This window comes from Ranitomeya variabilis, chromosome 5 (assembly GCF_051348905.1).
Source record: "Ranitomeya variabilis isolate aRanVar5 chromosome 5, aRanVar5.hap1, whole genome shotgun sequence".
NCBI lineage: Eukaryota > Metazoa > Chordata > Amphibia > Anura > Dendrobatidae > Ranitomeya > Ranitomeya variabilis.
In genome coordinates, this window is record NC_135236.1 from 132,081,869 (window position 1) to 132,108,720 (window position 26,852).

The window sequence follows — 26,852 nt, forward strand, 5'->3', positions numbered from 1 at the left end:
TCTAGCAGTACGGCCTGGAATTCACAAAATAGAGCAGTAATGGACCAGGACAGAACAGGGAACGTGAGACAAAGAGAGTGCCCCAGGTGGTAGTTCCAAATTGTCAGCAAGCTGAGAAGCTAAGTAACGGCCATAGTGGCAAAAGTAGCTCCTCCAAAGAGAAAAGGGATGTGGGCTAAAGTACTGCACTCTCACTTACTGGACTGTAGTGAAGTTATTGGGGGCAAGGGGAGCTTCCAAAGTACTGTGCTGGGTTGTCGTGAAGACAGAGGAAATGGCTAAGGCAGAAAATAATGAGCTTAGAAAGGGGAAGAGAGACTTTGTATTAGGATGTTTCGTGTTCTAAAAGAAACGTTCGTGAAGTTCTGCACCTGCTATTTATTGTACATAATCCAGACCAGGTGGACTTTTAGTAAAGACTGTTTATGTTAGATTGATGGTCTCCCTCAGTGAACCTTTCAACATCTGGTTCTAGGCAGCATAAGTTACTGGTATCACACAGCCTGCAATGACGTAGTGCCCCCGTAGACAAAGTCGACGCACCCAGCCAAGGCCACCATTTTCATGTAGTGTGAAGACAAGTACCTTGCCCATGGCTACCGTCTCGCACCTTATTACACATACATGAGCATGCGGCATGCCGCATAAAGCTATAGCTCTCATTCACATTAGGCAAGCATTGGCTGATCTAACTGATAACAACGGGTTAGGCCAACAGTCTAATGCTTCTAGAACGCCTGCTAGGGCCGTGGGTTACTCAGTACCGGGTCCGGAACTTAAAGGGGATGTGTTACGGCAGAGGCAACCCAGTCCATGACCCTGGGCATCCAAGTAAAATGGAATGTCCTCAAAGGGGTTTTGAATAAAGTTTGTGTTCGTGACGCCACCTGTGGTTCTCGGTCAGAGGTGACTGACACTGCTTAAAGGGGTCCCCTGGGGTGATGTTATGGCAGCTGGGATGGTATGGCTTCCCACAGGTGAAGCTGGGTCCCCAGGGCTCCCGGTGTAGTGGGGACAGGTAGTAGGTGGTGTAGAAAGAAACGAAGGACACAGGGTTTGCAGTCTCATTACCTTTTGACTGAAGGTTCAGACAGCCACAGTCCAGGGTACCGAATTACAGGTGTTGATGGTCCGGTCGGCTTGGAAGTGAATCCAGAATCCCCCTTACCAGGTGGAGTCATAAGCCTTCTTTCTAGCAATGTGTTGTAGTCCCTTGCTGCCTTAGGCCTCACACAAAGTCCTCACGTTATCTCTCCGTCCCCCTTTAGGCAGGACAATACCTGTATGACAGGTAACTTGAGCCTTTTTACAGGATCTCTATCTCGACCCGGGCTCTATGCGTTACTGTGTCTTCAGGTGTATGGTGGACCGGTAACTTGCAGTCTGCTGCCCTGCCAGTTTCTACTGTGGGACGTAGAATACTGCACAACCTCAGTCTTCTGGCTACCGGTATCTGCGCTCAGCGTGGAGAAAGCCCAGTTGCAGCTTCTCTCTCCAGCTCTTAACTTCGCCTTTACTTCTTTCCTCCTTCACGCTCTCTACAATCAATTCTGCTTTCCTTTCTCTCTTTGTAGGAGCTGCAGCACTTCTCGTGGCTGCACTGCCCCTCACTTGTTCTTTCCTCTGTCTCTCTGACAGACTGACTAACTTTCCCTCCAGTCCAGAATATATATAGCGGAGCCACCCACAAGCTGGACCAGAGCTCCCCCTTCTGGCCTGGAGTGTGAACATTTTGCATGTTTGTGATTACCTGATCAAAGAGATCCTTCATCGCTTCCAAGCGTGACATCACTCTCCCAGTGAGGAAAGCAATGCCACTGTAACAACCAGGAACCTGGGGTGTTACACTTCCATTACACGTCTGCCATCAGTATGTCATTTGTGTGTCCGTTTTTGCCATCAGTGTGTCATCCGTTTGTACCATCAGTGTGTCACCCATATGTCTATTTTTACCATCAGTGTGTCATCCGTGTCCGTTATTACCATCAGTGTGTCATCTATGTGTCCTTTTTACCATCAGTGTGTAATCCGTGTGTCTGTTTTTATAATCAGTGTGTCATCCGTGTGTCCGTTTTTACCATCAGTGTGTCATCTGTGTGCTCGTTTTTACCATCAGTGTCATCCATGTGTCCGTTTTTACCATCAGTGTGTCATCCGTGTCCGTTTTTACCATCAGTGTGTCACCTATATGCCCATTTTTACCATCAGTGTGTCATCTATGTATTCATTTTTACAATCAGTGTGTCATCCATGTGTCCGCTTTTACCATCAGTGTGTCATCATGTTTTTCCGGTATGGATAACGAAAGAAAGAAATAAGAAAGCTTCTCTTCCACTTTGCAATGTTACACACGGATAGCACACTAAAGACACAGGGATGCCATCTGTGTGCTGTACGTGTTTTCACGAACCCCTAAGCTTGGATTGATCCTGGTCATTCATGCTGCTTGAAAAACACAGACATGTCTTTGTGTGATTTGCACGGACACACAATCGGTGTGAAAACAGACATGTGACTAGCACCATAGGTTATAATGGGTACATATGGTATCCGTGAAAAAAACGGACAAAACATGTCCTGGAAACGTGGACATGTGAAGGGGCCTAAAGAGTATGGAGTCTCTAGCTCTCCCCCAAGGATCCAACGTGTCTGATTTTAGACCACTGATATGTTTGTTGTTCCAGAGATAAGCTGACGGCTTGTTTGCCAGCGACTCTCATGGAGAACACAGGAACGGGGAGTAAAGTGATTGTCATATATGGGAGAGTCAGGCTAGATAGCTGCAGGCTGAACCATTATTATCCAAAGTGTATGGGGGCTCAATGTTGATGCATATGTGCTGAATGTGGTGAAGGTACACACGGGTGTATGTAGTGAATACATGTGTTTATTTTTATCATTTTCTATTCAAATTAGGCTGTCTCCCATAATCTAAAAAATAAGAACTGAGCTTTGAGAATCTTGAAAAAAGAGACAGTAGAAAAAAATGGCGTGAATGGTATCCAAGTGCCTAGACCACATGTAAATACGTCTCTGATCTTTTTTTTTTTTAAGAATATAATTTTCCTTTTTAGCTATAGTACTTAGTGTTCCCCGTCCTGCTTGATGGCATGAGATGCTCTATACTGCTCTTGGAATCTCTATGTGATTTCTATGCTTTTTAAGATCTGGTTTTCTCTGTGTCCTGTGGCTGACAGCCACTCCCGAGCTGTTAGCTGAGCTGCTATATAAAAAGACCCCCACACCGCTCAGGAGGAGAAACGCAGCTCTGCAGGACAACTGGAAGCACAAGCAACTTTGGTAAGAATAAATTTCTGACAATACCGCATTTATGTCATACACAGAAAAATAGGGCAACACATCTCAGATATTAAAAAAGGTTTAAATATTAAATACACATATATTAGGATAGATAGATAGATAGATAGATAGATAGATAGATAGATAGATAGATAGATAGATAGATAGATAGTTTATTTTTTATTATTTTGGACATTATTAAAAGTTTATTGTATTATTATTATTATTATTATTTTTAGATTTTATGCAACATTTTACAAATATTTAATAGTCTTAAAACTGAAAAATATCTTCCCAGATATATTAGTTGGAGTCTATTAGAAATGTTATATAGTTACACTGTTATGTATTAGTTCAATATGATTTTTTATACATATTTTTGCAACACTTAACTAAATGTCTTAGACAACTATTTATTTCAAAGTATTCACATTGCATCTGTTCATATGTCTTTGTAATTGGTGATAGTATTTGTATATATATATATATATATATATATATATATATATATATATATGTGTGTATATATATATATATATATATATATATACACACACATATATCTGCATACATAACAGTGTGAAGTAACCCCTTCCTGCAATCTACGCTCAGGGATTTAGTTTTGACTTGCAAAGTTTGAGCCGCTTTACTACCATGTCATATAAACCATATTTATTCTTAAGTTTAGAAATTCTTTCCAGTTTATTTGTGTCTGGTAAGAGCTATATCTCTTAGTTGTGTCCCACATGATGGACACCTACTCCCTGACATGATGACAGGACATTTTGGTCATCGTCTGGATGTCCCCTGTATACTCTATCATGTATAATATACATTTAGGGCAGCAGTGAAATGTATTCATTACGTCTATTTCCCAATTTTTGATATTGCTTTTTTTGTAATACAGCTCTTAATTTTACCTCTAAACATAATGAAGAAGGCAGATGAGTCAAGAATACCTATCAAATAACGTGCTGATTTTGGATATTCTCACTAAGTGGTCAATACCAGCTATACTCAGGGCGCAGGGTGGGTTAATATATCGTGTACCATGGTTAAAAAGAACTGTTTATGGATCCTAATTGCTATGAAAACTTAATAACCAATTTGGCTTTTGGTCTAAGAACTAATTTAGGCTAAAATGTATAGACAGTGTGTCACTATGTTTACTCAGCACTGTGAGTGGTGCGTGGTACAGGACTCGTACATCAGAGCACGGAAAGAGCAGCATGACAGGTGTTTGCGTGACCTAAGTGGTCTTAAACTAGAAGTAAAAGCTAAAATTGGAATATTTATTCTGTGTGGCTGAACATTTGAGTTTGGCTTTTAACAAAGTCAACTACAAAGTAGGAATTTCACAAAATTTCCTAAACTGAGCTACTGTCTACGCAACGATAGAGTAGCTGTAGAAGTTCAAAATGTGGCTGATTGGTCCCCAAAAAATGAATGACCTTCTACAGTCATGTACAGAAGCTTGTAGTTTTCTTCTGACAGGTAATTGCTTACAGGTAACTGAGCAGACAAAATATATTGTATGAATTATCCACGGCCTGCCTCATGCTGAAGAAAGACTAGAAGTGTACAGGGTTATTATACTAGTAAAACCATCTGTTTTCCCCAGCAGGATTTCCAACGTGACTTGACAGCTTATCAAAAAATTATGGACGGACAATATTTTTTACTAACACATTATAAAACCATAATAAAACATTGAGATTATAAATTATACATGTCCATACCTAGTAATTCTGATATCAAGACATTAGCTGCATGAACTATAAATTGGAAAATGATGATAATTACAGTCAAAATAATCGGTATAAGTTTCTCCAGCCTCCAAAAAAAATCACGCCTTAACTTTTTTTTATGGACAGGGCAAAATAGTAAGTCATTTTTATAAACTGTCTTGAAATTTCTGGGCCCCAGGTTGAGATAGAATAATGGTCTAAGCAGAAGACAACCTCATTTATATTGGTTTGGGCGTCAAGTCACTAGGCTCTTGAGTTATTTGACAAATTTCCTATTAAATATTATAAATTATGTCCAGTTTATACAATAATAACATCAAAGTTTATAAGATAATTACAAGTCAGATAACACATATTCTGTATAAATGGAGTCTGGTTCTCAGCATCACTTTCTCTGGTGGTTCCATTGAAGTTCAGCCCAATATCGTCTCTGTAAATTGTTTGGATATAGGTCATGGTGTATGTAAAGTAATTTTACCAATGCAAATATCCTCATTCTATATGTGATCTGCCATACAGAACTTCATACTGTATATACTATCCCACTTTTGGCTAAGGGCAACTTTGTAGTATCTTATAAACATTACATTTGCTTCCCAGTTTTTGACCAATGCAATCCTTATGGTATGTTCAATGTAATAAAACATAATGAACACGAGAGTGCAGTGTAGAATACTTGGAATGTTGTTTTAGCAGTGTCTTTAGTTGGTATTGGTTGTTTAAATTTAATCCTTCTAGCCTTATGTTTCGTGTGTGTAAAAATGCCTGAAGCACACAGACCTGGAATTATATTATACACCTCATTTGGTTGTAGTTCTTTATAATGGATTGCTTTGTTCTTTGGAAAATGAGTATCGCTGCCACAAGTATTAAAATTGTATGAATTTTGCTGATATACATTTAAAAGGCACATACAGTTGTGCTCAAAAGCTAACATACCCCGGCGGAATTTTTGCTTTCTTGGCCTTTTTTCAGAGTATGAATGATAATTAGTGTTGAGCGATACCGTCCGATACTTGAAAGTATCGGTATCGGAAAGTATCGGCCGATACCGGCAAAGTATCGGATCTAATCCGATACCGATACCCGATGCCAATACAAGTCAATGGGACTCATGTATCGGACGGTATTCCTGATGGTTCCCAGGGTCTGAAGGAGAGGAAACTCTCCTTCAGGCCCTGGGAACCATATTAATGTGTAAAATAAAGAATTAAAATAAAAAATATTGCTATACTCACCTCTCCGACGCAGCCTGCACCTTACCGAGGGAACCGGCAGCGTTGTTTGCTTAAAATTCGCGCTTTAACTTCCTTACGCGAAGTCCCGGCTTGTGATTGGTCGCGCGCCGCCCATGTGGCCGGGACGCAACCAATCACAGCAAGCCGTGACGTAATTTCAGGTCCTTCAGGATTTTAAAATTACGTTCCGGCGTTGTGATTGGTTGCGTCGCGGTCACATGGGCGACGCGACCAATCACAAGCCGTGACGTCACGGGAGGCAGGAGACGCGCGCATTTTAAAATGCGCGCGTGTCCAGCCTCCCATGACGTCACGGCTTGTGATTGGTCGCGTCGCCCATGTGACCGCGACGCAACCAATCACAACGCCGGAACGTAATTTTAAAATCCTGAAGGACCTGAAATTACGTCACGGCTTGCTGTGATTGGTTGCGTCCCGGCCACATGGGCGGCGCACGACCAATCACAAGCCGGGACTTCGCGTAAGGAAGTTAAAGCACGAATTTTAAGCAAACAACGCTGCCGGTTCCCTCGGTAAGGTGCAGGCTGCGTCGGAGAGGTGAGTATAGCAATATTTTTTATTTTAATTCTTTATTTTACACAATAATGTTGTTTCGATACCGATACCCGATACCACAAAAGTATCGGATCTCGGTATCGGAATTCCGATACAGCAAATATCGGCCGATACCCGATACTTGCGGTATCGGAATGCTCAACACTAATGATAATCCCAAAATTTTTTCTCTACTTATGGTTAGTGATTGGGTGAAGACATTTATTGTCAAACTGCTGTGTTTTCTCTTTTTAAATCATAATGACAGTCCAAAACATCTAAATTACCCTGATGAAAAGTTCACATACCCCATTTCTTAATACCGTGTATTGCCCCCTCTAACATCAACGACAGCTTGAAGTCTTTTGTGGTAGTTGTGGATGAGGTTTAAACAGTCTGTGGTTTATTATACAGTGATAAACCATACAACAAACAGTCCATTACACACTGTATTGGAACATGACATTAAGTTGCAGTCACTAAACATGCTGGACCTTACTCCGTCCAGTTACCATGGGTGACCGCACTGTTCATTAACTGACCCTCGTCAGTACACACAGTCCCCTAACTCTGAGTTACCTCCCTGGAGCTCCTGCTCCACACGCTGACCTCCTGTCAGTCCTCTCTCTTGGGGAAGCAGTCTTACTGGGATCACCATCCTTGTGACCAGGGCACCCACGACAGTCCAGACCCGCAGAAGAAAAGGTAGCTTCCCCAACGCAGTGCCATCACAGACTCTGTACATACGGCCTCTCTGTGCTATTCAGGACCTCCGTCCCCACTTGGAACCGTCCAACACACAGGCCACCAGATCCAAGGCCTCACCATGTGCTCTTCAGGACATATGTGCTCTTCAGGTGCATAATCTGCAGCTCCTCACCATGTAATCTGCATGCAGAAGTTCTAATTTCCACCCACCTTCCACCCCCAAAAAAATATATATTTGGCGTAGTCACAGAAGAGCGTAACTCACAACTTTGCACTCTTTACAAAGTAGTTTTCTTACTACTGAAGCCCTAGATTCCCCTTTCAATGCACCCATAAAGTATGATGCCAACAAAAGTGGAAGATAATACTGTCTTTGGGTCACAATACTGTGTCTGTGGATGGTATTGTGGAGGAATTCATTGGTGGTGCTATTTGTGTTTGTGGGGTCACAAACACAAATAGTACCATCCACAGACACAGTATTGTGACCCCAAGACAGTATTATCTTCCATCTGTGTCCTCCACACATCCCTCCATACAGTATAATGGCCCCAAACCTCGTCACACTGTATAATGTTTCCCACTAGCCCTCCAAACAGTATAATGGCCACCATACAGCCCTCCACACATTATGATGGACCCACACAAACCTTCACACTGTATAATTGCTTGAATACATTATAATGTTCCCACATAGCCCTGCATGAAGTATAAAGGCTCCCAAATAGCCCTTGAAATATTATAATGAGCTCCACATAACCCTCCAAATATTATTTGTCTCCATATAGCAGTAATGGTGAACCTTTTAGAGACCAAGTGCCCAAACTGAAATCGAAAACCCACTTATTTTTCACAAAGTGCCCTGAATTCTGAGGTTTTAGATTAGAAAGACAACTGGTACATTAGCGCGCTATAGAGTCAATATCAAAGAGTTTGTTAGAGCTGCACTCCAAGCCTAAGATACTAGCCACCAATTGTAGTGAAGGTCTGTTCTTGAAAATGGAAAGGATTTTTAATCAAAAGTAAAATTGCAAAGTTGTTTGTTTATACAACTTCTTTGCAATTGCAACCCTTTTTCATGATGAGATCAAACCCTTTAAGGCAGGGATATGAAACTCAAATACACAGAGGGCCAAAGTAAAAAAACAGGTAGAAAGTAGCAGGCCAACTTTAATATTTGTTAAAAAAAAATTCTACAATTGGGAAAGTTTTTGCTTATCAAATCAAACAATTAACTTTTGGAATTATAGTGGAATAATATAATATGTTATGTAACAACAGTAAAAAGCATATGGCCCAATGACCTAATTTAAATATGTAATAACAAAGGATTAAAAAAAATCCTTGAATAAAACAGATTATAAAGTATGATACAAACAAAAGTGCTTCCAAACACAGTATGATACCCCCACAGTGAACTCCACATGCACAGTATGATGACTTTACTGTACCCCCTCCCTCAGTTCCCCTAACAAAGAATGGTGACCCCATCACAGTATGATTCTCCAACTGTAATCCCACACAGCCCTCCATACAGTATAACGGGCACAGAAAGTCCTCCATACAGTACAATGGCTCCACATAGATCTCCATAAAGTATAATGGCTCCACATAGTCCTCCATACAGCGTAATGGCCCCCACGTAGTCCTCCATAAAGTGTAATGGGCCCCACATAGTACTCCATGCAGTATAATGGCCCCACACAGTGCCTCATGCTATAAAATGTCCCCACATAGTGCTCCATACTGTATAATGGCCCCACACAGAGCTCCATACTGTATAACGGCCCCACACAGAGCTCCATACTGTATAACGGCCCCACACAGAGCTCCATACTGTATAACGGCCCCACACAATGCTCCATACAGTATAACGGCCTCAAACAATGCTCCATACTGTAAAATGGCCCCACATGATGCTCCATACTGTACAGCTCTGGCAAAAATTAAGAGACCACTGCAAAATGTTCAGCTTGTATATTTTTGAGTAAAATGTAAATTGTTATTTTACTCTATAAACTTCTGACAACATGTCTCCAAATTTCCAAGCAATCATTTTTGTATTTTCTTCTAACAAAGAAAGTGGTCAAAATTTAAAAAAAAACAAAAAACAGGGCTTTCAGACCTCAAATGATGCTAAGAAAACAAATTAATACTTATTTAGAAACAACAATACTAATATTTCTGAGAGAGTTCAGAAATCAATATTTTGTGGAATAACCATGATTTTTAATCACAGCTTCCATGCGTCTTGGCATGCTTTCCACCTATCTTTCACACTGCTTCTGACCTAAAAATTTAAGTAGTTCTTCTTTGTTTGATGGCTTGTGATTATCCATCATCCTCTTGATTACATTCCAGGGTTCAGGTCTGGAGATTTGGCTGCCCATGACAGGGTTCTGATGTGTTGGTCTCTTAATTTTTGCCAGAGCTCTATGTGACAAAAAATAGTTGATAAGTACCATTTACCACATGTCTACTTTACATCAGCACCATTTTGGAGCCAAATTTTTTTGTTAGGAAGTTATAAGGGTTAAAAGTTGACCAGCGATTTCTCATTTTTACAACACCATTTTTTATTTAGGGACCACATCACATTTGAAGACACTTTGAGGGTTCAATATGATATTAGATACCTAAAAGTGACACCATTCTAAAAACTGCACCCCTCAAGGTGCTCAAAACCACATTCAAGAAGTTCATTAACCCTTCAGGTGCTTCACAGGAATTTTAGGAATGTGGAACTAAAAGAACATTTAACTTTTTTTCCCAAAAATTTTACATCAGATCCCAAATGTTTTATTTTAACAAGGGTAACAGGAAAAAATGGATCCCAAAATTTGTTGTGCAATTTCTCCTGAGTACGCCAATACCCCATATGAGGGAGAAAACCACTGTTTGGGCGCACAGCAGAGCTCAGAAGGGAAGGAGCGCCATTTGACTTTTTGAACGCAAAATTTACTGCGACAATTGGTGAACGCCGTGTCAAGTTTGGAGAACATCTGATGTGCCTATACAGTGAAAATCCCCCACAGGTGACACCATTTTGGAAACTATACCCCTCCAGGAACTGATCTAGATGTGTGGTGAGCATATTGAACACTCAGGTGCTTCAAAAACAGTTTATAACGTTGAGCCGTAAAAATAAAAAAAATCTAATTTTTCCCACAAATGTTTTCAGCACAAAATATTGAATTTTCAAAAGGGTAACAGGAGAAATTTCACCATACAGTTTGTTGTGCAATTTCTCCTGAATACGCTGATACCCCATATGAGGGAGAAAACAACTGTTTGGGCGCACAGCAGAGCTCAGAAGGGAAGGAGCATCATTTGACTTTTTGAATGTAAAATTTCCTGGAATCATTAGCAGACGTCATGTCCCATTTGGAGAGCCCCTGGTGTGCCTAAACAGTGGAAGGCCCCAACAAATGACCCATTTTGAAAAATAGACCCCTCAAGGAATGTATTTAACCTTGAACCCCCAGGTGCTTCACAGAAGTTTATAACGTTGAGCCATGAAAATAATAAAATCACATTTTTCTCACAAAAATGTTGTTTTAGCCCCAAGTTTTTAATTTTTCTAAGGACTAATAGGATTTTTTTTTTTACAACAAACTGAGGCCCATTTTTTCCAGAGTGCGCCAATACCCTATATGTAATCGTGAAGTATTTTATTTTTCAGGCACAGCGCAACGCTCAGAAGGCAAGCAGATTTTACTGTTATGGTTTGCACGTACCATGACCAAAAGGGAGAGCTCATGAGGTGCCAGAACAGCAGAACTCCATAAGTGGCCCCATTTTACAAACTACACCTCTCAATAAATTTATCTAGGGGTGCCTGATCATATTGACACCACGGGTGTGTGACAGAATTTTATACAATTGAGCAGTGAAGAAAAAATAACTACATTTTTACCATCAAAATTTAGTTTTGGCCCCAGACTTTACATTTTCACACAAGAAGTGGGTAAAAATGGTGCCAAAATTTGTCCCACAATTTTTACTGAAAGTGGCAATACCCCATATGTGGCTGTGCAGTACTACTTAGCCATACGAAGAGACTTAGGAGGAACGGAGCGCTATTTGCCTCCTGGAGCGCAGAGTTTCCTAGAAGAGTTTGCGGACTCCATATACAGAGCCCCAATTGCTAGAAAAGCAGAATCCCCCCTTTAGTGACACCATTTTGGAAATTATACCTCTTTGGGAATTTATCTACATTTGTAGTGCTGATTTTGACTCCATGGGTATTTTCTAGAAACAAGCAGCAATTCATTTTGCCAAGTGAAAATAGCAAACTGCTGCTCTAGTGACCATTATGTTGCAATCACCAGTACGTTATGCCCAGCCTGTGCTTCTGGAGGCATGCACTCGTAAGTTAGGTGGGCTCTCTTCACTTTAGAAATGCCAAATGTGGACACTATATGTGGTTTACGTACACTGTGAGGCTGGAGTCACACATGGCGTAAGACAATACGCCACGTATTATACGTCCGTACTACGGCCGTAATACGGAGAAATGTTCCCAAAATATTGATCCGTAGGCAGGGTGTGTCAGCGTATTTTGCGCATGGCATCCTCCGTATGTAATCCGTATGGCATCCGTACTGCGCGATTTTCGCATAGGCTTGCAAAACCGACATCTAATGGATTTATGTGCTCAAATGTTAAGGAAAACATATATACAGTATATATATATATATATATATATGTCATTGAGACACATATATATATATTCTGTATTTAGATTTCATTCAGCGCGATATCTGTGAACAGCCGGTAATTCAATTGCCGGCTTTTCATTTCTCCTGCACAAACCCGACAGGATATGAGACATGGTTTACATACAGTAAACCATCTCATATCCCCTTTTTTTTTGCATATTCCACACTACTAATGTTAGTAGTGTGTATGTGCAAAATTTTAGCGCTGTAGCTGCTTAAATAAAGGGTTAAATGGCGGAAAAAATTGGCGTGGGCTCCCGCGCAATTTTCTCCGCCAGAGCGGTAAAGCCAGTGACTGAGGGCAGATATTAATAGCCAGGAGAGGGTCCATGGTTATTGGCCCCCCCGTGGCTAAAAACATCTGCCCCCAGCCACCCCAGAAAAGGCACATCTGGAAGATGCGCCTATTCTGGCACTTGGCCACTCTCTTCCCACTCCCTGTAGCGGTGGGATATGGGGTAATGAAGGGTTAATGCCACCTTGCTATTGTAAGCTGACATTAAGCCAGATTAATGATGGAGAGGCGTCAATTATGACACCTATCCATTATTAATCCAATTGTAGGAAAGGGTTAAAAAACACACACACACATGATTGAAAAGTATTTTAATGAAATAAACACAGCGGTTGTTGTAATAATTTATTGCTCTCTCAAATCCATTTGCAGTCCCTCGCTTGGCAACATAATAAACGCACAAAATACATACCTTCTGCTGTCAGATCAGGTCCCACGATGTAATCCATCTGAAGGGGTTAACTAATATTACAGGCAGGAGCCCTGCAATAATGCAGCTGTGCTCCCTGCTTGTAATTCCCCTGCGAATGAATGAAATGTAGGTCATTGACCTACATTTCCTTCAGTCGCGGTGAGGCGCCCCCTGGTGGATGTCCTCATATGACCTGGAGCGTGGGAAAAAGTTCCCAGGCTGCAGTTCATGAGAACATCCACCAGAGGGCGCCTCACCGCGAATGAAGGAAATGTAGGTCAATGACCTACATTTCATTCATTCGCAGGGGAATTACAAGCAGGGAGCACAGCTGCATTATTGCAGGGCTCCTGCCTGTAATATTAGTTAACCCCTTCAGATGGATTACATCGTGGGACCTGATCTGACAGCAGAAGGTATGTATTTTGTGCGTTTATTATGTTGCCAAGCGAGGGACTGCAAATGGATTTGAGAGAGCAATAAATTATTACAACAACCGCTGTGTTTATTTCATTAAAATACTTTTCAATCATGTGTGTGTGTGTTTTTTAACCCTTTCCTACAATTGGATTAATAATGGATAGGTGTCATAATTGACGCCTCTCCATCATTAATCTGGCTTAATGTCAGCTTACAATAGCAAGGTGGCATTAACCCTTCATTACCCCATATCCCACCGCTACAGGGAGTGGGAAGAGAGTGGCCAAGTGCCAGAATAGGCGCATCTTCCAGATGTGCCTTTTCTGGGGTGGCTGGGGGCAGATGTTTTTAGCCACGGGGGGGCCAATAACCATGGACCCTCTCCTGGCTATTAATATCTGCCCTCAGTCACTGGCTTTACCGCTCTGGCGGAGAAAATTGCGCGGGAGCCCACGCCAATTTTTTCCGCCATTTAACCCTTTATTTAAGCAGCTACAGCGCTAAAATTTTGCACATACACACTACTAACATTAGTAGTGTGGAATATGCAAAAAAAAAGGGGATATGAGATGGTTTACTGTATGTAAACCATGTCTCATATCCTGTCGGGTTTGTGCAGGAGAAATGAAAAGCCGGCAATTGAATTACCGACTTTTCACTAACAGCGCTGCGTATTTCTCGCAAGTCACACTGCTGGTCCGTGTGGAATCCGTATTTTTCTCGCCCCCATAGACTTTCATTGGCGATTTTTTTGCGCAGTACGCTGACAAACGCAGCATGCTGCGATTTTGTACGGCCGTAGAAAGCCGTATAATACTGAACCGTAATATACGGCTAATAGGAGCAGCCCCATTGAGAATAATTGTGCCGTATGTTATGCGAGTTTTACGGACGTAGTTTCTGCACTCTTACGTCCGTAAAACTCGCATGTGTGACCCCGGCCTGAGGCTCAGAAGGGAATGGGGCATTTAGATTTGGGAGCACAGAATTTGCTGAATTTCTTTTGCCTTGTGAGGAGCCATTTCGCTTTTCCAGAGCCTTTGTATTACCAGTAACACAGAAGCCCCCTATATTTCCATTACCAGATAACGGATCTGAGTGAGGAATTGCTTTTTTTGTGAATTGAGTTGAAGCTTTTACTGGGAACATTTTACATAACGTTTGGTATCACATTTATCTGGCTCTCTACTCTGAGGGTATGTGCACACGTTCAGGATTTCTTGCAGAAATTTCCTGAAGAAAACCGGAAATTTTCTGCAAGAAATCCGCATTTTTTTTTTTTGCGTTTTTTTTCCGTTTTTTTCGCGTTTTTTTAGCATTCTGCAAGCGTAATTAGCTTGCAGAATGCTAAAGTTTTCCAAGCGATCTGTAGCATCGCTTGGAAAACTGACTGACAGGTTGGTCACACTTGTCAAACATAGCGTTTGACAAGTGTGACCAACTTTTTACTATAGATGCAGCTTATGCAGCATCTATAGTAAAAGATAGAATGTTTAAAAATAATAAAAAAAATAAAAAAATGCTTATACTCACCCAGACATCTCCTCAGCGGCGTCCGTTCGTCTTCCTATAGCTGGTCTGTGCGCACAGGACCTTCCGTGACGTCACGGTCACATGACCGCTCACGACCAATCACAGGACAGTGACGTCATCGGCAGGTCTTTCGCCGCACACCAGCTACAGGAACCGAACGGCAGCGTGCAGTGGAGGCGGGAAGACATCGAGGGTGAGTATAGGACTGTTTTTTATTTTAATTCTTATTTTTTGACCACTTATTTGGTGCCCAGTGCGTGGAGGAGAGTCTCCTCTCCTTCACCCTGGGTACCAACCGCACATAATCTGCTTACTTCCCGCATGGTGGGCACAGCCCCGTGCGGGAAGTAAGCAGATCAATGGACCCCTAGGTGTGCGGAATCCCCTGCAATTCCGCATTTTAATGAACATGTTGCTTTTTTTTCCGCGATGCGATTTTTTCACGGAAAAAAAGGCTACATTTGCACAAAAAATGCGGAATACACTTAAAATAATAGGAGGCATATGTCAGCGTTTTTTTCGCGTTTTTATCACGTTTTTATAGCGAAAAAACGCGAAAAAAACGCGAAAAATACTGAACGTGTGCACATGGCCTGAGAACTTACTTTGGGGTTTCCATCTAAATCTCTGAGTATCTCTCATAAATCTCTGATAAAACCCCCAAGGGATCGATTCACTATAATGAGGCAGCAGAGTTACTCTGAACTACGTCTGGCCTCTGTTCAGAGGTGTCCTTTTTTTCAGAAGTGCACAAAACTGTGGCCAATGGCACTTTTATGCATAACTAAAAAGATGAACACCGCTTGATCATAGGCCAGATGGCGTCCACAGTGCCTCCATCTGCCTCATTATGGGGAATCTTCCGCCAGAGGTTCTGTCTGAATCAAGTATTTCAGAGATTTACACGTAAAAACCCAGTGTAAGCGCTCAACGCAGAGCGCAGGATAAATTTTGAGAACTATAATTTTTCCATATTTTGGCCCACAGAGTCATGTGATTGCTTGTTTTTTGTGGGATGAGTTGATGTTTTTATTAGTACCATTTTCGGGCACACAACATTTTTTGATCACTTTCTATTGCGATTTTTGTGAGACAGAATGAAATAAAAACAGCAATTCAAGAATTTCTTTGGGGAGGAGGGTTATGCCATTCCATGTGTGGTAAAATTGATAAGGCAGTTTTATTTCTCAGGTTAGTACAATTACAGCGATACCTCATTCATATCTTTTATTATGTTTTGGAGCTTTTATACAATAAAAACTACTTTATAGAAAAAATATATTATTGCAGCACTTTATTGTGAGAGTTATAACTTTTTTATTTTTCCACTGATGGAGCGGTATGATGACTTGTTTTTTTGCGGGCCAAAATGAAGTTTTCAGCGGTGCCATGTTTATTCATATTCATCTTTTTGATCAGGTTTTCTTCCACTTTTTGTTCGGTGGTGTGATGATAAAGAATTGTTTTCTGCCTTTTTTAATTTTTTTTTTTAGGGTGTTGACTAATGGAGTTAACTAGTGGGACAGTTTTATAGGTCGGGTCATTGTGGACGTGGTGATACCAAATATGTATACTTTTATTTATTCATTTTTTATTCAAATATTTATTTAGCGATACATTATCTTTTGATTTTGTTTTCATTATTATTATTTTTTTTTTAATATAAAATTATGTAAAAAAAATTATTTACTTTTTTACTTCATCCCACTATGGGACAATCACTTTTTGCAGGCTGATCACTTCTACAGCATGGAGTTGAAGAAGCATTCCCATGCTGCAGAAACTGTCAGCCCTGACAAGTATAGTATAACATGCTACAAAATGGATGCACTATCCTCTAAATAGGATGCAAGACTTCCAGGGTCCGTGCACCTACCCCGAAGCGCGGTAACACACCTTCCTCGGGGGGCACCGTAGCATGTTATACTATACATTACATGTTAACTTACCCATTACGGGGAATATATGGTTCTCTGCTGAATTGTAGTTTGATTATGGATGTTTGGTTTCTCGGTTCCGTGCACCCTTGGTAACTATACATGACTGCGGTGTGTTTTGTGCGCCATGCGGCGCCATGCCCCTACCTGTTTTCATTTTAATAAATGTTTTCTAATAAAGACTATTTTTATATATTGGTATTTGTGAATTTTGGGTCGTTTTTGGGTCTCTGACCCACTCCTCTTTACACATGCAGCTCTGCTCCGTACACTGAATACACACCTGGCTCCGCTCCATACACCTCATACACATGCAGCTCAGCTCCGTACACCTTATACACACCCGGCTCCGCTCCGTACACCTCATACACATGCAGCTCAGCTCCATACACTGAATACACACCTGGCTCCGCTCCGTACACCTCATACACATGCAGCTCTGCTCCATACACTGAATACACACCTGGCTCCGCTCCGTACACCTCATACACACCCGACTCCGCTCCGTACACCTCATACACATGCAGCTCTGCTCCGTACACTGAATACACACCTGGCTCCGGCCCCCGGAGAGATTATCGCCAGAGTTACCGATATGCAGCCGGCGCAGGCTCCAGAGCCCCTCCTGGGACCCTGCGGAGTCGGGGTGCAGTGGTGCGGCGTCCCCCCACTGTGCTCCCTCCGGCAGGAATCCTCCCAGCCGACCGGCAGGCGCAGGACGACAACGCGGATATGGTGCGAGGGCTGCTCCGGAAGTGAGGCCTACAACGTTGTCTCGGGCGGCAGCAGGGGCCCGCGGCTTGACTGTGAGGGATGGGGACTCTCGAGGTGACATTGCTGTGGCATCGTTAAGCTATGTTTGATTTGTTGACTCAGGGGCTGAGTCATGTGAGGTTGGAGGAAATCAGGCATTAGGGGTGGCAGCAAGGGGTTTGGGGGGCTCCGGTGGGATGGTAGTGACGGTTTTTAGCAATGTTTTGGTTAGTGTATCACATATTTTGAGTAAATTAGATTGTGGGGCAGCGAACGGTGTCGTGGGGTCATAAGTAGCAGAGTGGCTCCCGGGGTCGGGTTTGGAGTTACGGTCTGGGAGTGAGCCGCTTAGGTCTGTGGAGGGAGAGCAGTCTCCGTTGTCTGGCGTATCGGTCCAAACGGACAAGGATAAAGGGGATTCAGTCAAATTGGATGATAGGGCTAAGGGTGAGGTGTATGTCTGTGTTGAAGGGCCCTTGGAGACGCATCTAAAGAAGGAAGTGAAAGAAAAGATTTGGAAAGATGAATATGTGGAGATTTTTTCCCTCCTTCCCTTAGAGAAGTTTAATTTGGACAAGGGAAAGAAGGAAGACAGCAAGAAAGAGGAGAAAGAAAAAAGCAGGTGGTGGCTTATTCCGCAGACATTTGTTAAGTGGTTGCAACCGTTTGCGATCTTGGCGAGTGTCATAGGCGAGAAGTCTCCTGAGAACTGTTCGGATTTGTTTTGTTATCTGGATGCGATTGGTGAGGCTCACCGTACCTATGACAGACAAGCTTGGCTGCGATATGATGAGCAATTTAGGCAGAGGAAGGCGGTCAGGCCTGAAATTAGGTGGGATCAGAAGGATAACGGGCTGTGGTTGAAAGTGATGGCTCCGGTTAGGTACGGGCAATCATTTCATGCAAGCGGAGGTAACGGCAGTCAGCAGGCAGGCCACAGAAGCAGTAGTTAAGGAATGCAGGGAGCAAAAGATAAATCTGGAACCTGCTAGCAATTTAATGACGGCCAGCGTAAATATGGCAATATCTGCAAGTTCAAACACGTTTGCTCCCACTGCAATGGAAGTTCCCACGGGGCTTCCAAATGTTTTAAAAAAGCAAGGGGTAAGCCAGCGGTGGGTTCCGGTCAAGGGGGAGACGCCGGTGAGGCTTCAAAAGATGGCCCCCTTTTTAAGTAGGTCTCCAGATAGGGAGAGGGCTGAGGTCATTTGGAATGGTTTTGCTGAAGGTTTTAGAATCCCTCCCCCGAACCACGCGGTCCCTTTCTCAGTTAAGAACTTGAGGTCGGCTGATTTGCATGCTGAGGTGGTCAGCCAAAAATTGGATGGCGGGTCCGTTTTTGTTGTTACCGGTTGAAGGGATGATTGTCTCCCCGTTGGGGGTGGTTCCTAAGAAAAAACCGAATAAATTCAGATTAATACAACATTTATCATCCTCAAAGGGGTTGTCGGTCAATGATGGCATTTCCCAAGAATTGTGTTCAATGGGTTCGCAGTTATGGCACGGGAGCTCTATTGGCAAAACCCGACATTGTCGGCCTTCAGACTACTCCCGGTGCACCCTGATAGTATTCCCTTGCTGGGTTGTTTTTGGAATGGTGGATATTATGTGGATAAGTGTTTGCCGATGGGTTGTGCAATTTCATATTCATTGTTTGAGACGTTCAGTACCTTTTTAGAATGGGTGGTTAGGGACGTAGCCGGAGTTCAGTCCGTCATCCATTATTTGGATGATTTCCTATTTATCGGTCCGCCAGATTCCAGCTTGTGTAGGAACGCATTGGCTGTAATGGAATGGGTGGTGGAGCATTTTGGAGTCCCGTTAGCAAAGGAGGAGAATGAAGGTCCTTGCACTGTTTTAAGTTTTTTGGGGATATTGATTGATTTAGAAAAAATGGAGTGTCGGTTGCCTGAGGATAAATTGTTGTCGCTACGCCCGGAAGTGCATCGCATTGGGAGGCTTAAAAAGGTGACCTTGAAAGAGTTGCAGTCATTGCTCAGTCGGTTTAATTTCGCATGTCAAATCATGCCCATGGGCCGGATATTTTGCCGCAGGTTGTCCGCCGCGACTGCGGGGGTGCAGTTGGCACACCATTTTGTTCGGTTGAAAAAAGAGCACAAGGAAGATTTGGTGGTGTGGTAGCGTTTTTTGGTGCAGTACAACGGTCGATCTCTGATACAACAACAGGTGGTGACTAACATTGATTGCGAGATTTACACGGATGCAGAGGGCAGTGTCGGTTATGGGGCATATTGTGGAGGGTGGTGAAGCGTTGGGAGATAGCCTGATTGGTGGCATCAGAAGGGTTTCACGAAAAACCTTGTTTTGTTGGAAATTTTTCCTATAGTTGTGACAGTCTGGATTTGGGGTGACATGTTTGCGAACCGCAGGGTTCGTTTTCATTGTGACAATATGAGTGTGGTGTCGGTGATCAACACCTTGTCCGCTTCTTCTCCCCGGTGATTAAGTTGGTAAGAGAACTCGTTTTTCAGTGTCTGGAATTAAACATCTGGATTTCTGCAAAATTCTATAGTGGATGCCTTATCTCGATCACAGTGGGAGCATTTCCAGGAGCTGGCACCAGAAGCGGAGGTCTCAGGAGCGGTATGCCCTTCACACTTGTGGCAGATTCTTACAGAGGAGCAGGATGGTTGATTCGAGCGTCAGTTACAAGCCAGACCTGGGCGGCATCGTGGCACATATGGCAAAGTTGGGTGTTGCAGTGGGGGGCGCTAGAGTCTGATGAGAATAGGACATTAGCGGTGTTGTATTTGGTTGGCAAGGCGGCAGATATGGGGCGGTCTATTTCTAAAGTTAATAAATTTATTGCTGGCCTTGCTTTTGGTTTTAAGTTGGAGGGTTCGATCGATGTGACAAAACATTTTTTGGTGAAATAGGCGTTAAAGGGTTTACGAAGAGATAATAGGAGTGTGGACGGGCGGAGGCCTATTTCTTTTAGTATGCTTGAACGATTAGGGGGAGTTTTAGAGGGGATTTGTTGTTCTGCTTTTGAATCAGCGTTGTTTAAGTTGGCCTTTTCTTTGGCGTTTTTTGGGGCACTGCGAATTGGTGAATTAGTGCCTCACAGCAAGGATAGAGCGGGTGGTCTCTTGGCTCAGGATGTGGAGTTTTGGCCGGGGGGCATTGCTTTTTGGATTCGGCGTTCAAAAATGGATCAGGAGGGTACAGGCAAGTGTGTGGTTCTGGGCAGAGTGGTCGGGTCCTTGATGTGCCCAGAAAGGTGCTTGGATGCGTATTGGGGTTTGTAGTCGGGTCGGGTAGGCCCATTGTTTTGCCATGAGGGTGGGACATTCTTATCTCGTTTTCAGTTTGTTGCAATTCTCAATAAGGGGTTGGATGAGTTGGGCCTTCCATTGGATAGGTACAGGTCACACTCTTTCCGGATTGGGCTGCTTCTGAGGCTGATAGACTTGGTTTGGGAGCAGAAGCAATCAAGCGAATTGGCCGGTGGAGCCCAGGCCGCTACTTAACTTATGTACGTCATTAATTATTATTGGGGGCACCAGAGAAGTGTGTTTTTTTTTAACGGTTCCTGTTGTTTTATTTCAGGTCGGGATCCATACTTGGCCTGGATTTTTAGACACTCGTTTGTGTATTGGGGGCGATAGGGGCGGACGTGAGGCCGGACGATAGGCAGTTAGGCTTTAGTAGGGTTCATGTTATTGCTCGGTGATTAGGTTATCGGGGGATGGTGTGGGACAGGGCTCTGGCATATTTTTCTCGAGCCTCCCGCTTGGACAGAGTACCTGACATTTTGGTGGTGCACTTGGGGGGTAATGATTTGTCACCAAACCAGTGAGAGAATTGATCAGGGACATTCGTTTCAATTTCCTCCGGTTGTGAACGTCATTTCCAGGGTTCCAGTATGGTCAGATATAGTGCCCAGGAAGAAATAGAGGTCGGCCAGATCGTTGAAGGGGATTAATAGGGCTAGGATAAAATTGAATAGGGCAGTGGCGAATTTTGTTTCTAGAAATGGGGGATAAGCGTGAGGCATTTAGAATTAGAATCGGGGGTTGGTAATTTTTGGAGGGAGGACGGGGTTCATTTAAATGAGAATGGATTTGTGGGTGCTTGCAATCCAAGAAGGGATTGAGAGAGCGTTGGCATTGTTGGGGTACTCACGAGCCTGAGGTGGTCAGGGCTGTTCGTGGTTGGTGGGGGTGGGGTTCTTGGAATTGACACTGATTCAGCAGGCAAGGAATTGAAAGTAAAATTCCGGACAGTTTAAATTGTGTCGGTTGATCTGGTATTTGGTTATGGGCTCTGGACAGGGTTTTACCCTGGGAGCTGGTTGGTGGTTAGTTCTCCCAGAACGGGAGTTATGGTGCCCTCGAGCTGATGGTGCACGGCTGAGGGTAAAAAGTGGTGGATGATGTTCTTTTGTTTCGCCAAAATAGTTAAGCCAGATCTTTTGGAACTCCAAGAACCCTCCCCTCATTTTTGCATAAAATTGCATATTAATATTTCATGTTTAAATGTAAAATGTTATGCTATTGTTTGTTAATAAAATGGCCGCTGTGGCCAAAATTATCCAAAGAATTTAATGTGTAGTATTTTCACTTGAAAAGGGGCGGTGATTTTTCCGTACGCCAATTTGTGGAGGCGGTTGGGAAAAGAGAGAGCCTCCACCATACGCTGTCATGGATGCTCACTAGAGCGAAAAACATCGTTGATAAAAAAAAACTAGGTTTAAATCCTCTAGTAATGAAGAATGCACAGATAGATATCTCACACCTATTATTTTACCTTTGGAAAACAGTGACTAATTTTCAATCTTTAAGAAATTGTTTATCAAAATCTCTCCTGTAAAGCTGCAGTAGCATTGTTAGGGCACACGGGATGCGTGTGTTCTCATCTTAGTTGTCTGCTGCCAAATTGAATGTGAGATGTTACGGCCGGAGAAATCAGGACACAAATGCAAGCAATTGTCTCGAAAGATTTCCTGATCTTTAATGGTCGGACCGCTCTTTTTATAAGAGAAATCGGGCAGTCTCAGCACATTACATCATGGGTTTTTCCAACTTATCAATTATGACAAAACTCTTTTGATCTTACATGTTCTATGTTATTATCTTTATTACTATAGTATAATTATTCTAATGATTATTGCTTTTAGTCTAATTCTGTACCGCTATCGGCCTAATGGCTGTTTTGGATCAAGCTGACATCTGTCTATGCACGCATTCTACTTATCTTTGGTTTATTGGGGATCAATTCACCTACGTGCAGGTACATTTACTCTCGATAAGACTAGGGGATTTACACGGATCTTGGTACATCCTGGTACAGAGTAACAAACAGAATTTAGTCTTATAACAGTGAATTAGAAAACCTTAAAGTTACATGAATCTAATGTTCAGCAAAGCGTCCATATAAGTTTGATTCCAGTATATCTTCATATGCCATACATTCTCCCCTTAACAGTCCCCCCTTTGGAGATATGCAAAATCAAACTCTGATCTCGTCGAGCCTATCAATCTGTCTGTCCTCCCGGCCTACCTGACTCAAAATCCTGGACCTTAACTAACTAATCTTCACCGTATGGATGAGACGACCCATCTCTAGTAGATGGACCCCCTCCTAACGGACTTTGCACAGCAGGAAGTCAGATCCTGGTCTCTCCCTCATCGGTGTGCTTCAGGCAGACATATTCCGGGGGATGTGGATATGACATTCCTCTCGTGGTTTCACAGCAGCATCTTTCATCTAGGGGATCTTTGAAATCAGCATGTATGGTCATCATCACTTTGGTTTCCATGGTCCTCATCATCATTTTCTTAAGGCATGTAGTTATGCTGGTAAAGAATTAAGGCTAATACAGTTAAAACAGATAGAATAGTTATTGAAAACTTAATGGGTCAATAAGTGCCTTTATGGTATCACCAGTGTATTCTATAAACCGTTGTTGGTTATAGTATAGGTAGTTTATCCACTGTATGTTCTTATTTATGGGAATGATAGGTTTAAGCCCAACTGCTGTCTCGTTCCTCGCTTTGAATGTATCAGGTACCCCCTGTGTGCCCCCACTGGTATCTATGCTTCTTAGCCAAAATTTACCTTTTGTGCCACCATTCTCCCTCCCAAATTTAGTACTTGAGCCTAGTACATATAACCCTTGGTCATTCTCTGAGGGATTGTCAATGGTGAGGTACAGGACTATGCATCCCTCCTTGGGGCAATGAGTTGCAGGGATGCGGAGTATTGAAACTGGAAATGGGGCTTTGGACAGGGTCATGCAGGTTAATAGGCTGATTCCCCATTTGTCTCTGCGTTGCAGGGCCTGGACTGGTTGATATCCCCAGTCACTTTCACCAGTTTGCCACCCAACAAGTGACCAATCCTCACAGTTTGAACCTTCCCCTGTTTCAGCAATGGTGACACAGATGAATTGTGTATTTATTCATATGTCAAACTGTGCCATGGGGCCTGGGCATTCTACTACGAGGCAATAGTCAAATTGATATGTTACTCTTGGGGAGGAGATATTATACCAAAATGTCACTATACCCTCCTCATGAGTGACTACCCCTTGGTGACTGGCTACCCCTTGGACTAGGTGAAGGATAAGTGTCAGACGGATGAAGAGTGGCAGCCGCCACTGGACTCTGGATCTGGCATCTTCTTGCAGTGGGAAGCGTGGACCCATGGACTGCTGTGGTAGTAGACAGGACTTGGAATGAGCTGTCATCTCTAGGTTTGAGGGTACGTCTGTTGAACCTCTTGGTGATGAGGAATCAGTCATCGGGCAGGATCTGGTGGGCACCTTCTAGGTCCTCAGGATCTGGGATGGATGGAACTTGAGAACAAATTTAGTCACATGTCTTATTTAACAATAAACTTAGTCTGCATATAGACAGCTGTAGGTATAAAAGGTATAAAAGGTATAACCCTAAACTGGGAATATTAGTAGGATCCTACAGTGCTAAGTTTGTAGGACCTGCTAGCGTGTGTGTGTGTACATGCGTATGTGAGACCCAAGGGAAGAACTAAAACTCCTTATACTATAGCTCCACTGTTTCCTGTCTAGCATTAAGTATGTAGGGTCTTTTGTTCAAGGCCTTCAATTTCCCTTGTTCATCCGTAGGCGTGTTTTCTTCGGTGTAGCTCCATCTTGGTTCCTTTTCTTCTTCTCTTCTTTGGATGCTTGCTTCTGGAATGTTGGGACATCTTTTTCCAGGGTTAGCCCTTTTTTCCTCTGTTTCTGGATCCATATTAGAGTACAGATGAGATGTTTCTGTGTCAAGTAGTATCATTACTGCTTCTTTTGCTGTTGCTTCAGTTAGTCTGCTGCCCACTGCTTCCCTTGAGGTGTCTCCAGTGTGTGTGTGTCTTCACCTTTTACCACCGCAACTCTTCCTGGCATCAACAAGGACTCCATTAACTCTTGTATGGCTTTGTGGGGTCTGACCGGCGTTCCATTAGCCACGATGAAGTCTCTTTCCCTCCAGATTGGTCATAGCTTCAGGTTGAGTGGACCTCTTGCATGCTTCTGTCAAGGCCCGCAGTCCTGCCTTTGGGTGGAGGCAGCGGTTTTGCTGGCAGCAGGTATCTTCTGTAGCTACTGCTATACCAGTGTGCGAACGGCCTTCTTGGTCTGCATACCTTGGTCAAACCACAAAGAGCATCAGGTCAGGATCTTCCAGAGGTTTTCTTGTCTCATGACAGTGAGACAATCGCAATGAGCCATTTCAGAGTCGACTACCTCTTCCACTAATGTGTAAGAGATGTGATCTTCACCCTCTCCCCCCTTGGCAGAGGTAGGAGAGTAGCTAGGTTATGGACAGCACATCTGGAGATGGTGACGTTGTCCGGGAGCAGAATAGGGCATTGCAGACATAGGACAGCAGAATAGGGCTTTGGGCCAGGATCTTCAACTTGTGACTGGCTCTCATGCAGGTTTGGACTCCTCGAGCCACTGGTTTAATAGTAGTACCCAGGAGAGGATGTGCGTGCAGATTAGCATGTCAAACCAATCAATGGCTTCCTTAGTTGAACTGAAAGGCGTGTCCTTGAGGCAATCATACAGGGGTTCATGTGTAGAGGCATCCAGGCTCCAGGGACGACAGGAAACTAGTCTACAATATCTGCTTCCACAACACTTTCACTTCAACAATAATCATTTTAAAACTGTTCACAGAAAAATGCAGTGACGTTAGTCAAACATTAACTAAAGAGTAAAAATGTACTTCGGATCTCACACTACCAGAGATATCTGTACAAGTGAAAGCAGTTACCATTCAAGGAATTCTCTTCCTACATGAACACATTGTAACACCTAACTTTACAATTCTAAAGTATGCAAAACAAAACCGGTTAACTAATTCTCTAATCTCACAACATACAGTATATATATACAGAATGAATTCAAACCTTTAACCATATGCTAGTACGCCTCCTGCCGGCAAACCATACACTATACAAACAGACAAAAGACAGCTTAAACTGGCACTGATGTCAGAAACCGTGAATCCCTGACAACAAAACACTTCACAATCTACCAATCTATATGCCAGCCTGATCTGTAGAGATAAAAAGTCTATACCTGGGTGAAACACACTTTAGGTAGACAGGGAGAGAGCAATCACTCAGTCACATCAATACGGTAATTGTAATTACCCTTCCACCCTTATAGAATAAAACCTATGAACTTATGCTGCAGCCAAAACATCATCACCATAGCCAGGTGATCTCCGGTGGGCATCCGCAAGAAGTCACCAACCACTTAGAGGTTGTAAAATCACTCAGAGTAATCAAGCCGCTACTCCCACTTCCACTAGTCCACTGGGAGAGACATAGTTCAGACTTCTGCGACCATCGGTCAAGCCGAGAGCAGGACCGGAACCAGAGTGACAGTGAAATTGCTCAGTACGTCTCCCTATCTTTTTCAGGCTGGCTGAGGTAGCACCACATATGCAAACAAACAAAACAGCAAAGCAGAGAGGCAAAAGCAAAAACAGATAAGGCAGACAATTAAGGAAATCGTGACCAGGGTGGGTTTTTGGTGCTAGGACTTGTCAGAACGGTCACTATGTCCGAGTCTGACAGCCGACTGACCTTTATGATTTTCTTACCTAGTAGGAGGTGCACTTCTCCACCCTCGAGTGGTCCGGTCCAAGATTGGAGGTCTTCCTTGCGGCTGGTCAGGTTCGAACTTTCGTCCTAGCCCCATGTTCAGGCGCCAAATGTTAGGGCACACGGGATGCGTGTG

General features: G+C 43.0%; 1 protein-coding gene across 1 annotated transcript in view; it reads left to right on the plus strand.

The window, feature by feature from the left end:
* Positions 1-3,263: 3,263 nt before the first annotated feature.
* Positions 3,264-26,852, plus strand: part of CILP (cartilage intermediate layer protein) — an 89,733-nt gene continuing 66,144 nt past the window's right edge. Inside the window, exon 1 of the mRNA XM_077263315.1 lies at positions 3,264-3,300. The gene's annotated coding sequence lies outside the window, so the exon portion shown is untranslated. The remainder of the gene's footprint in view (positions 3,301-26,852) is intronic.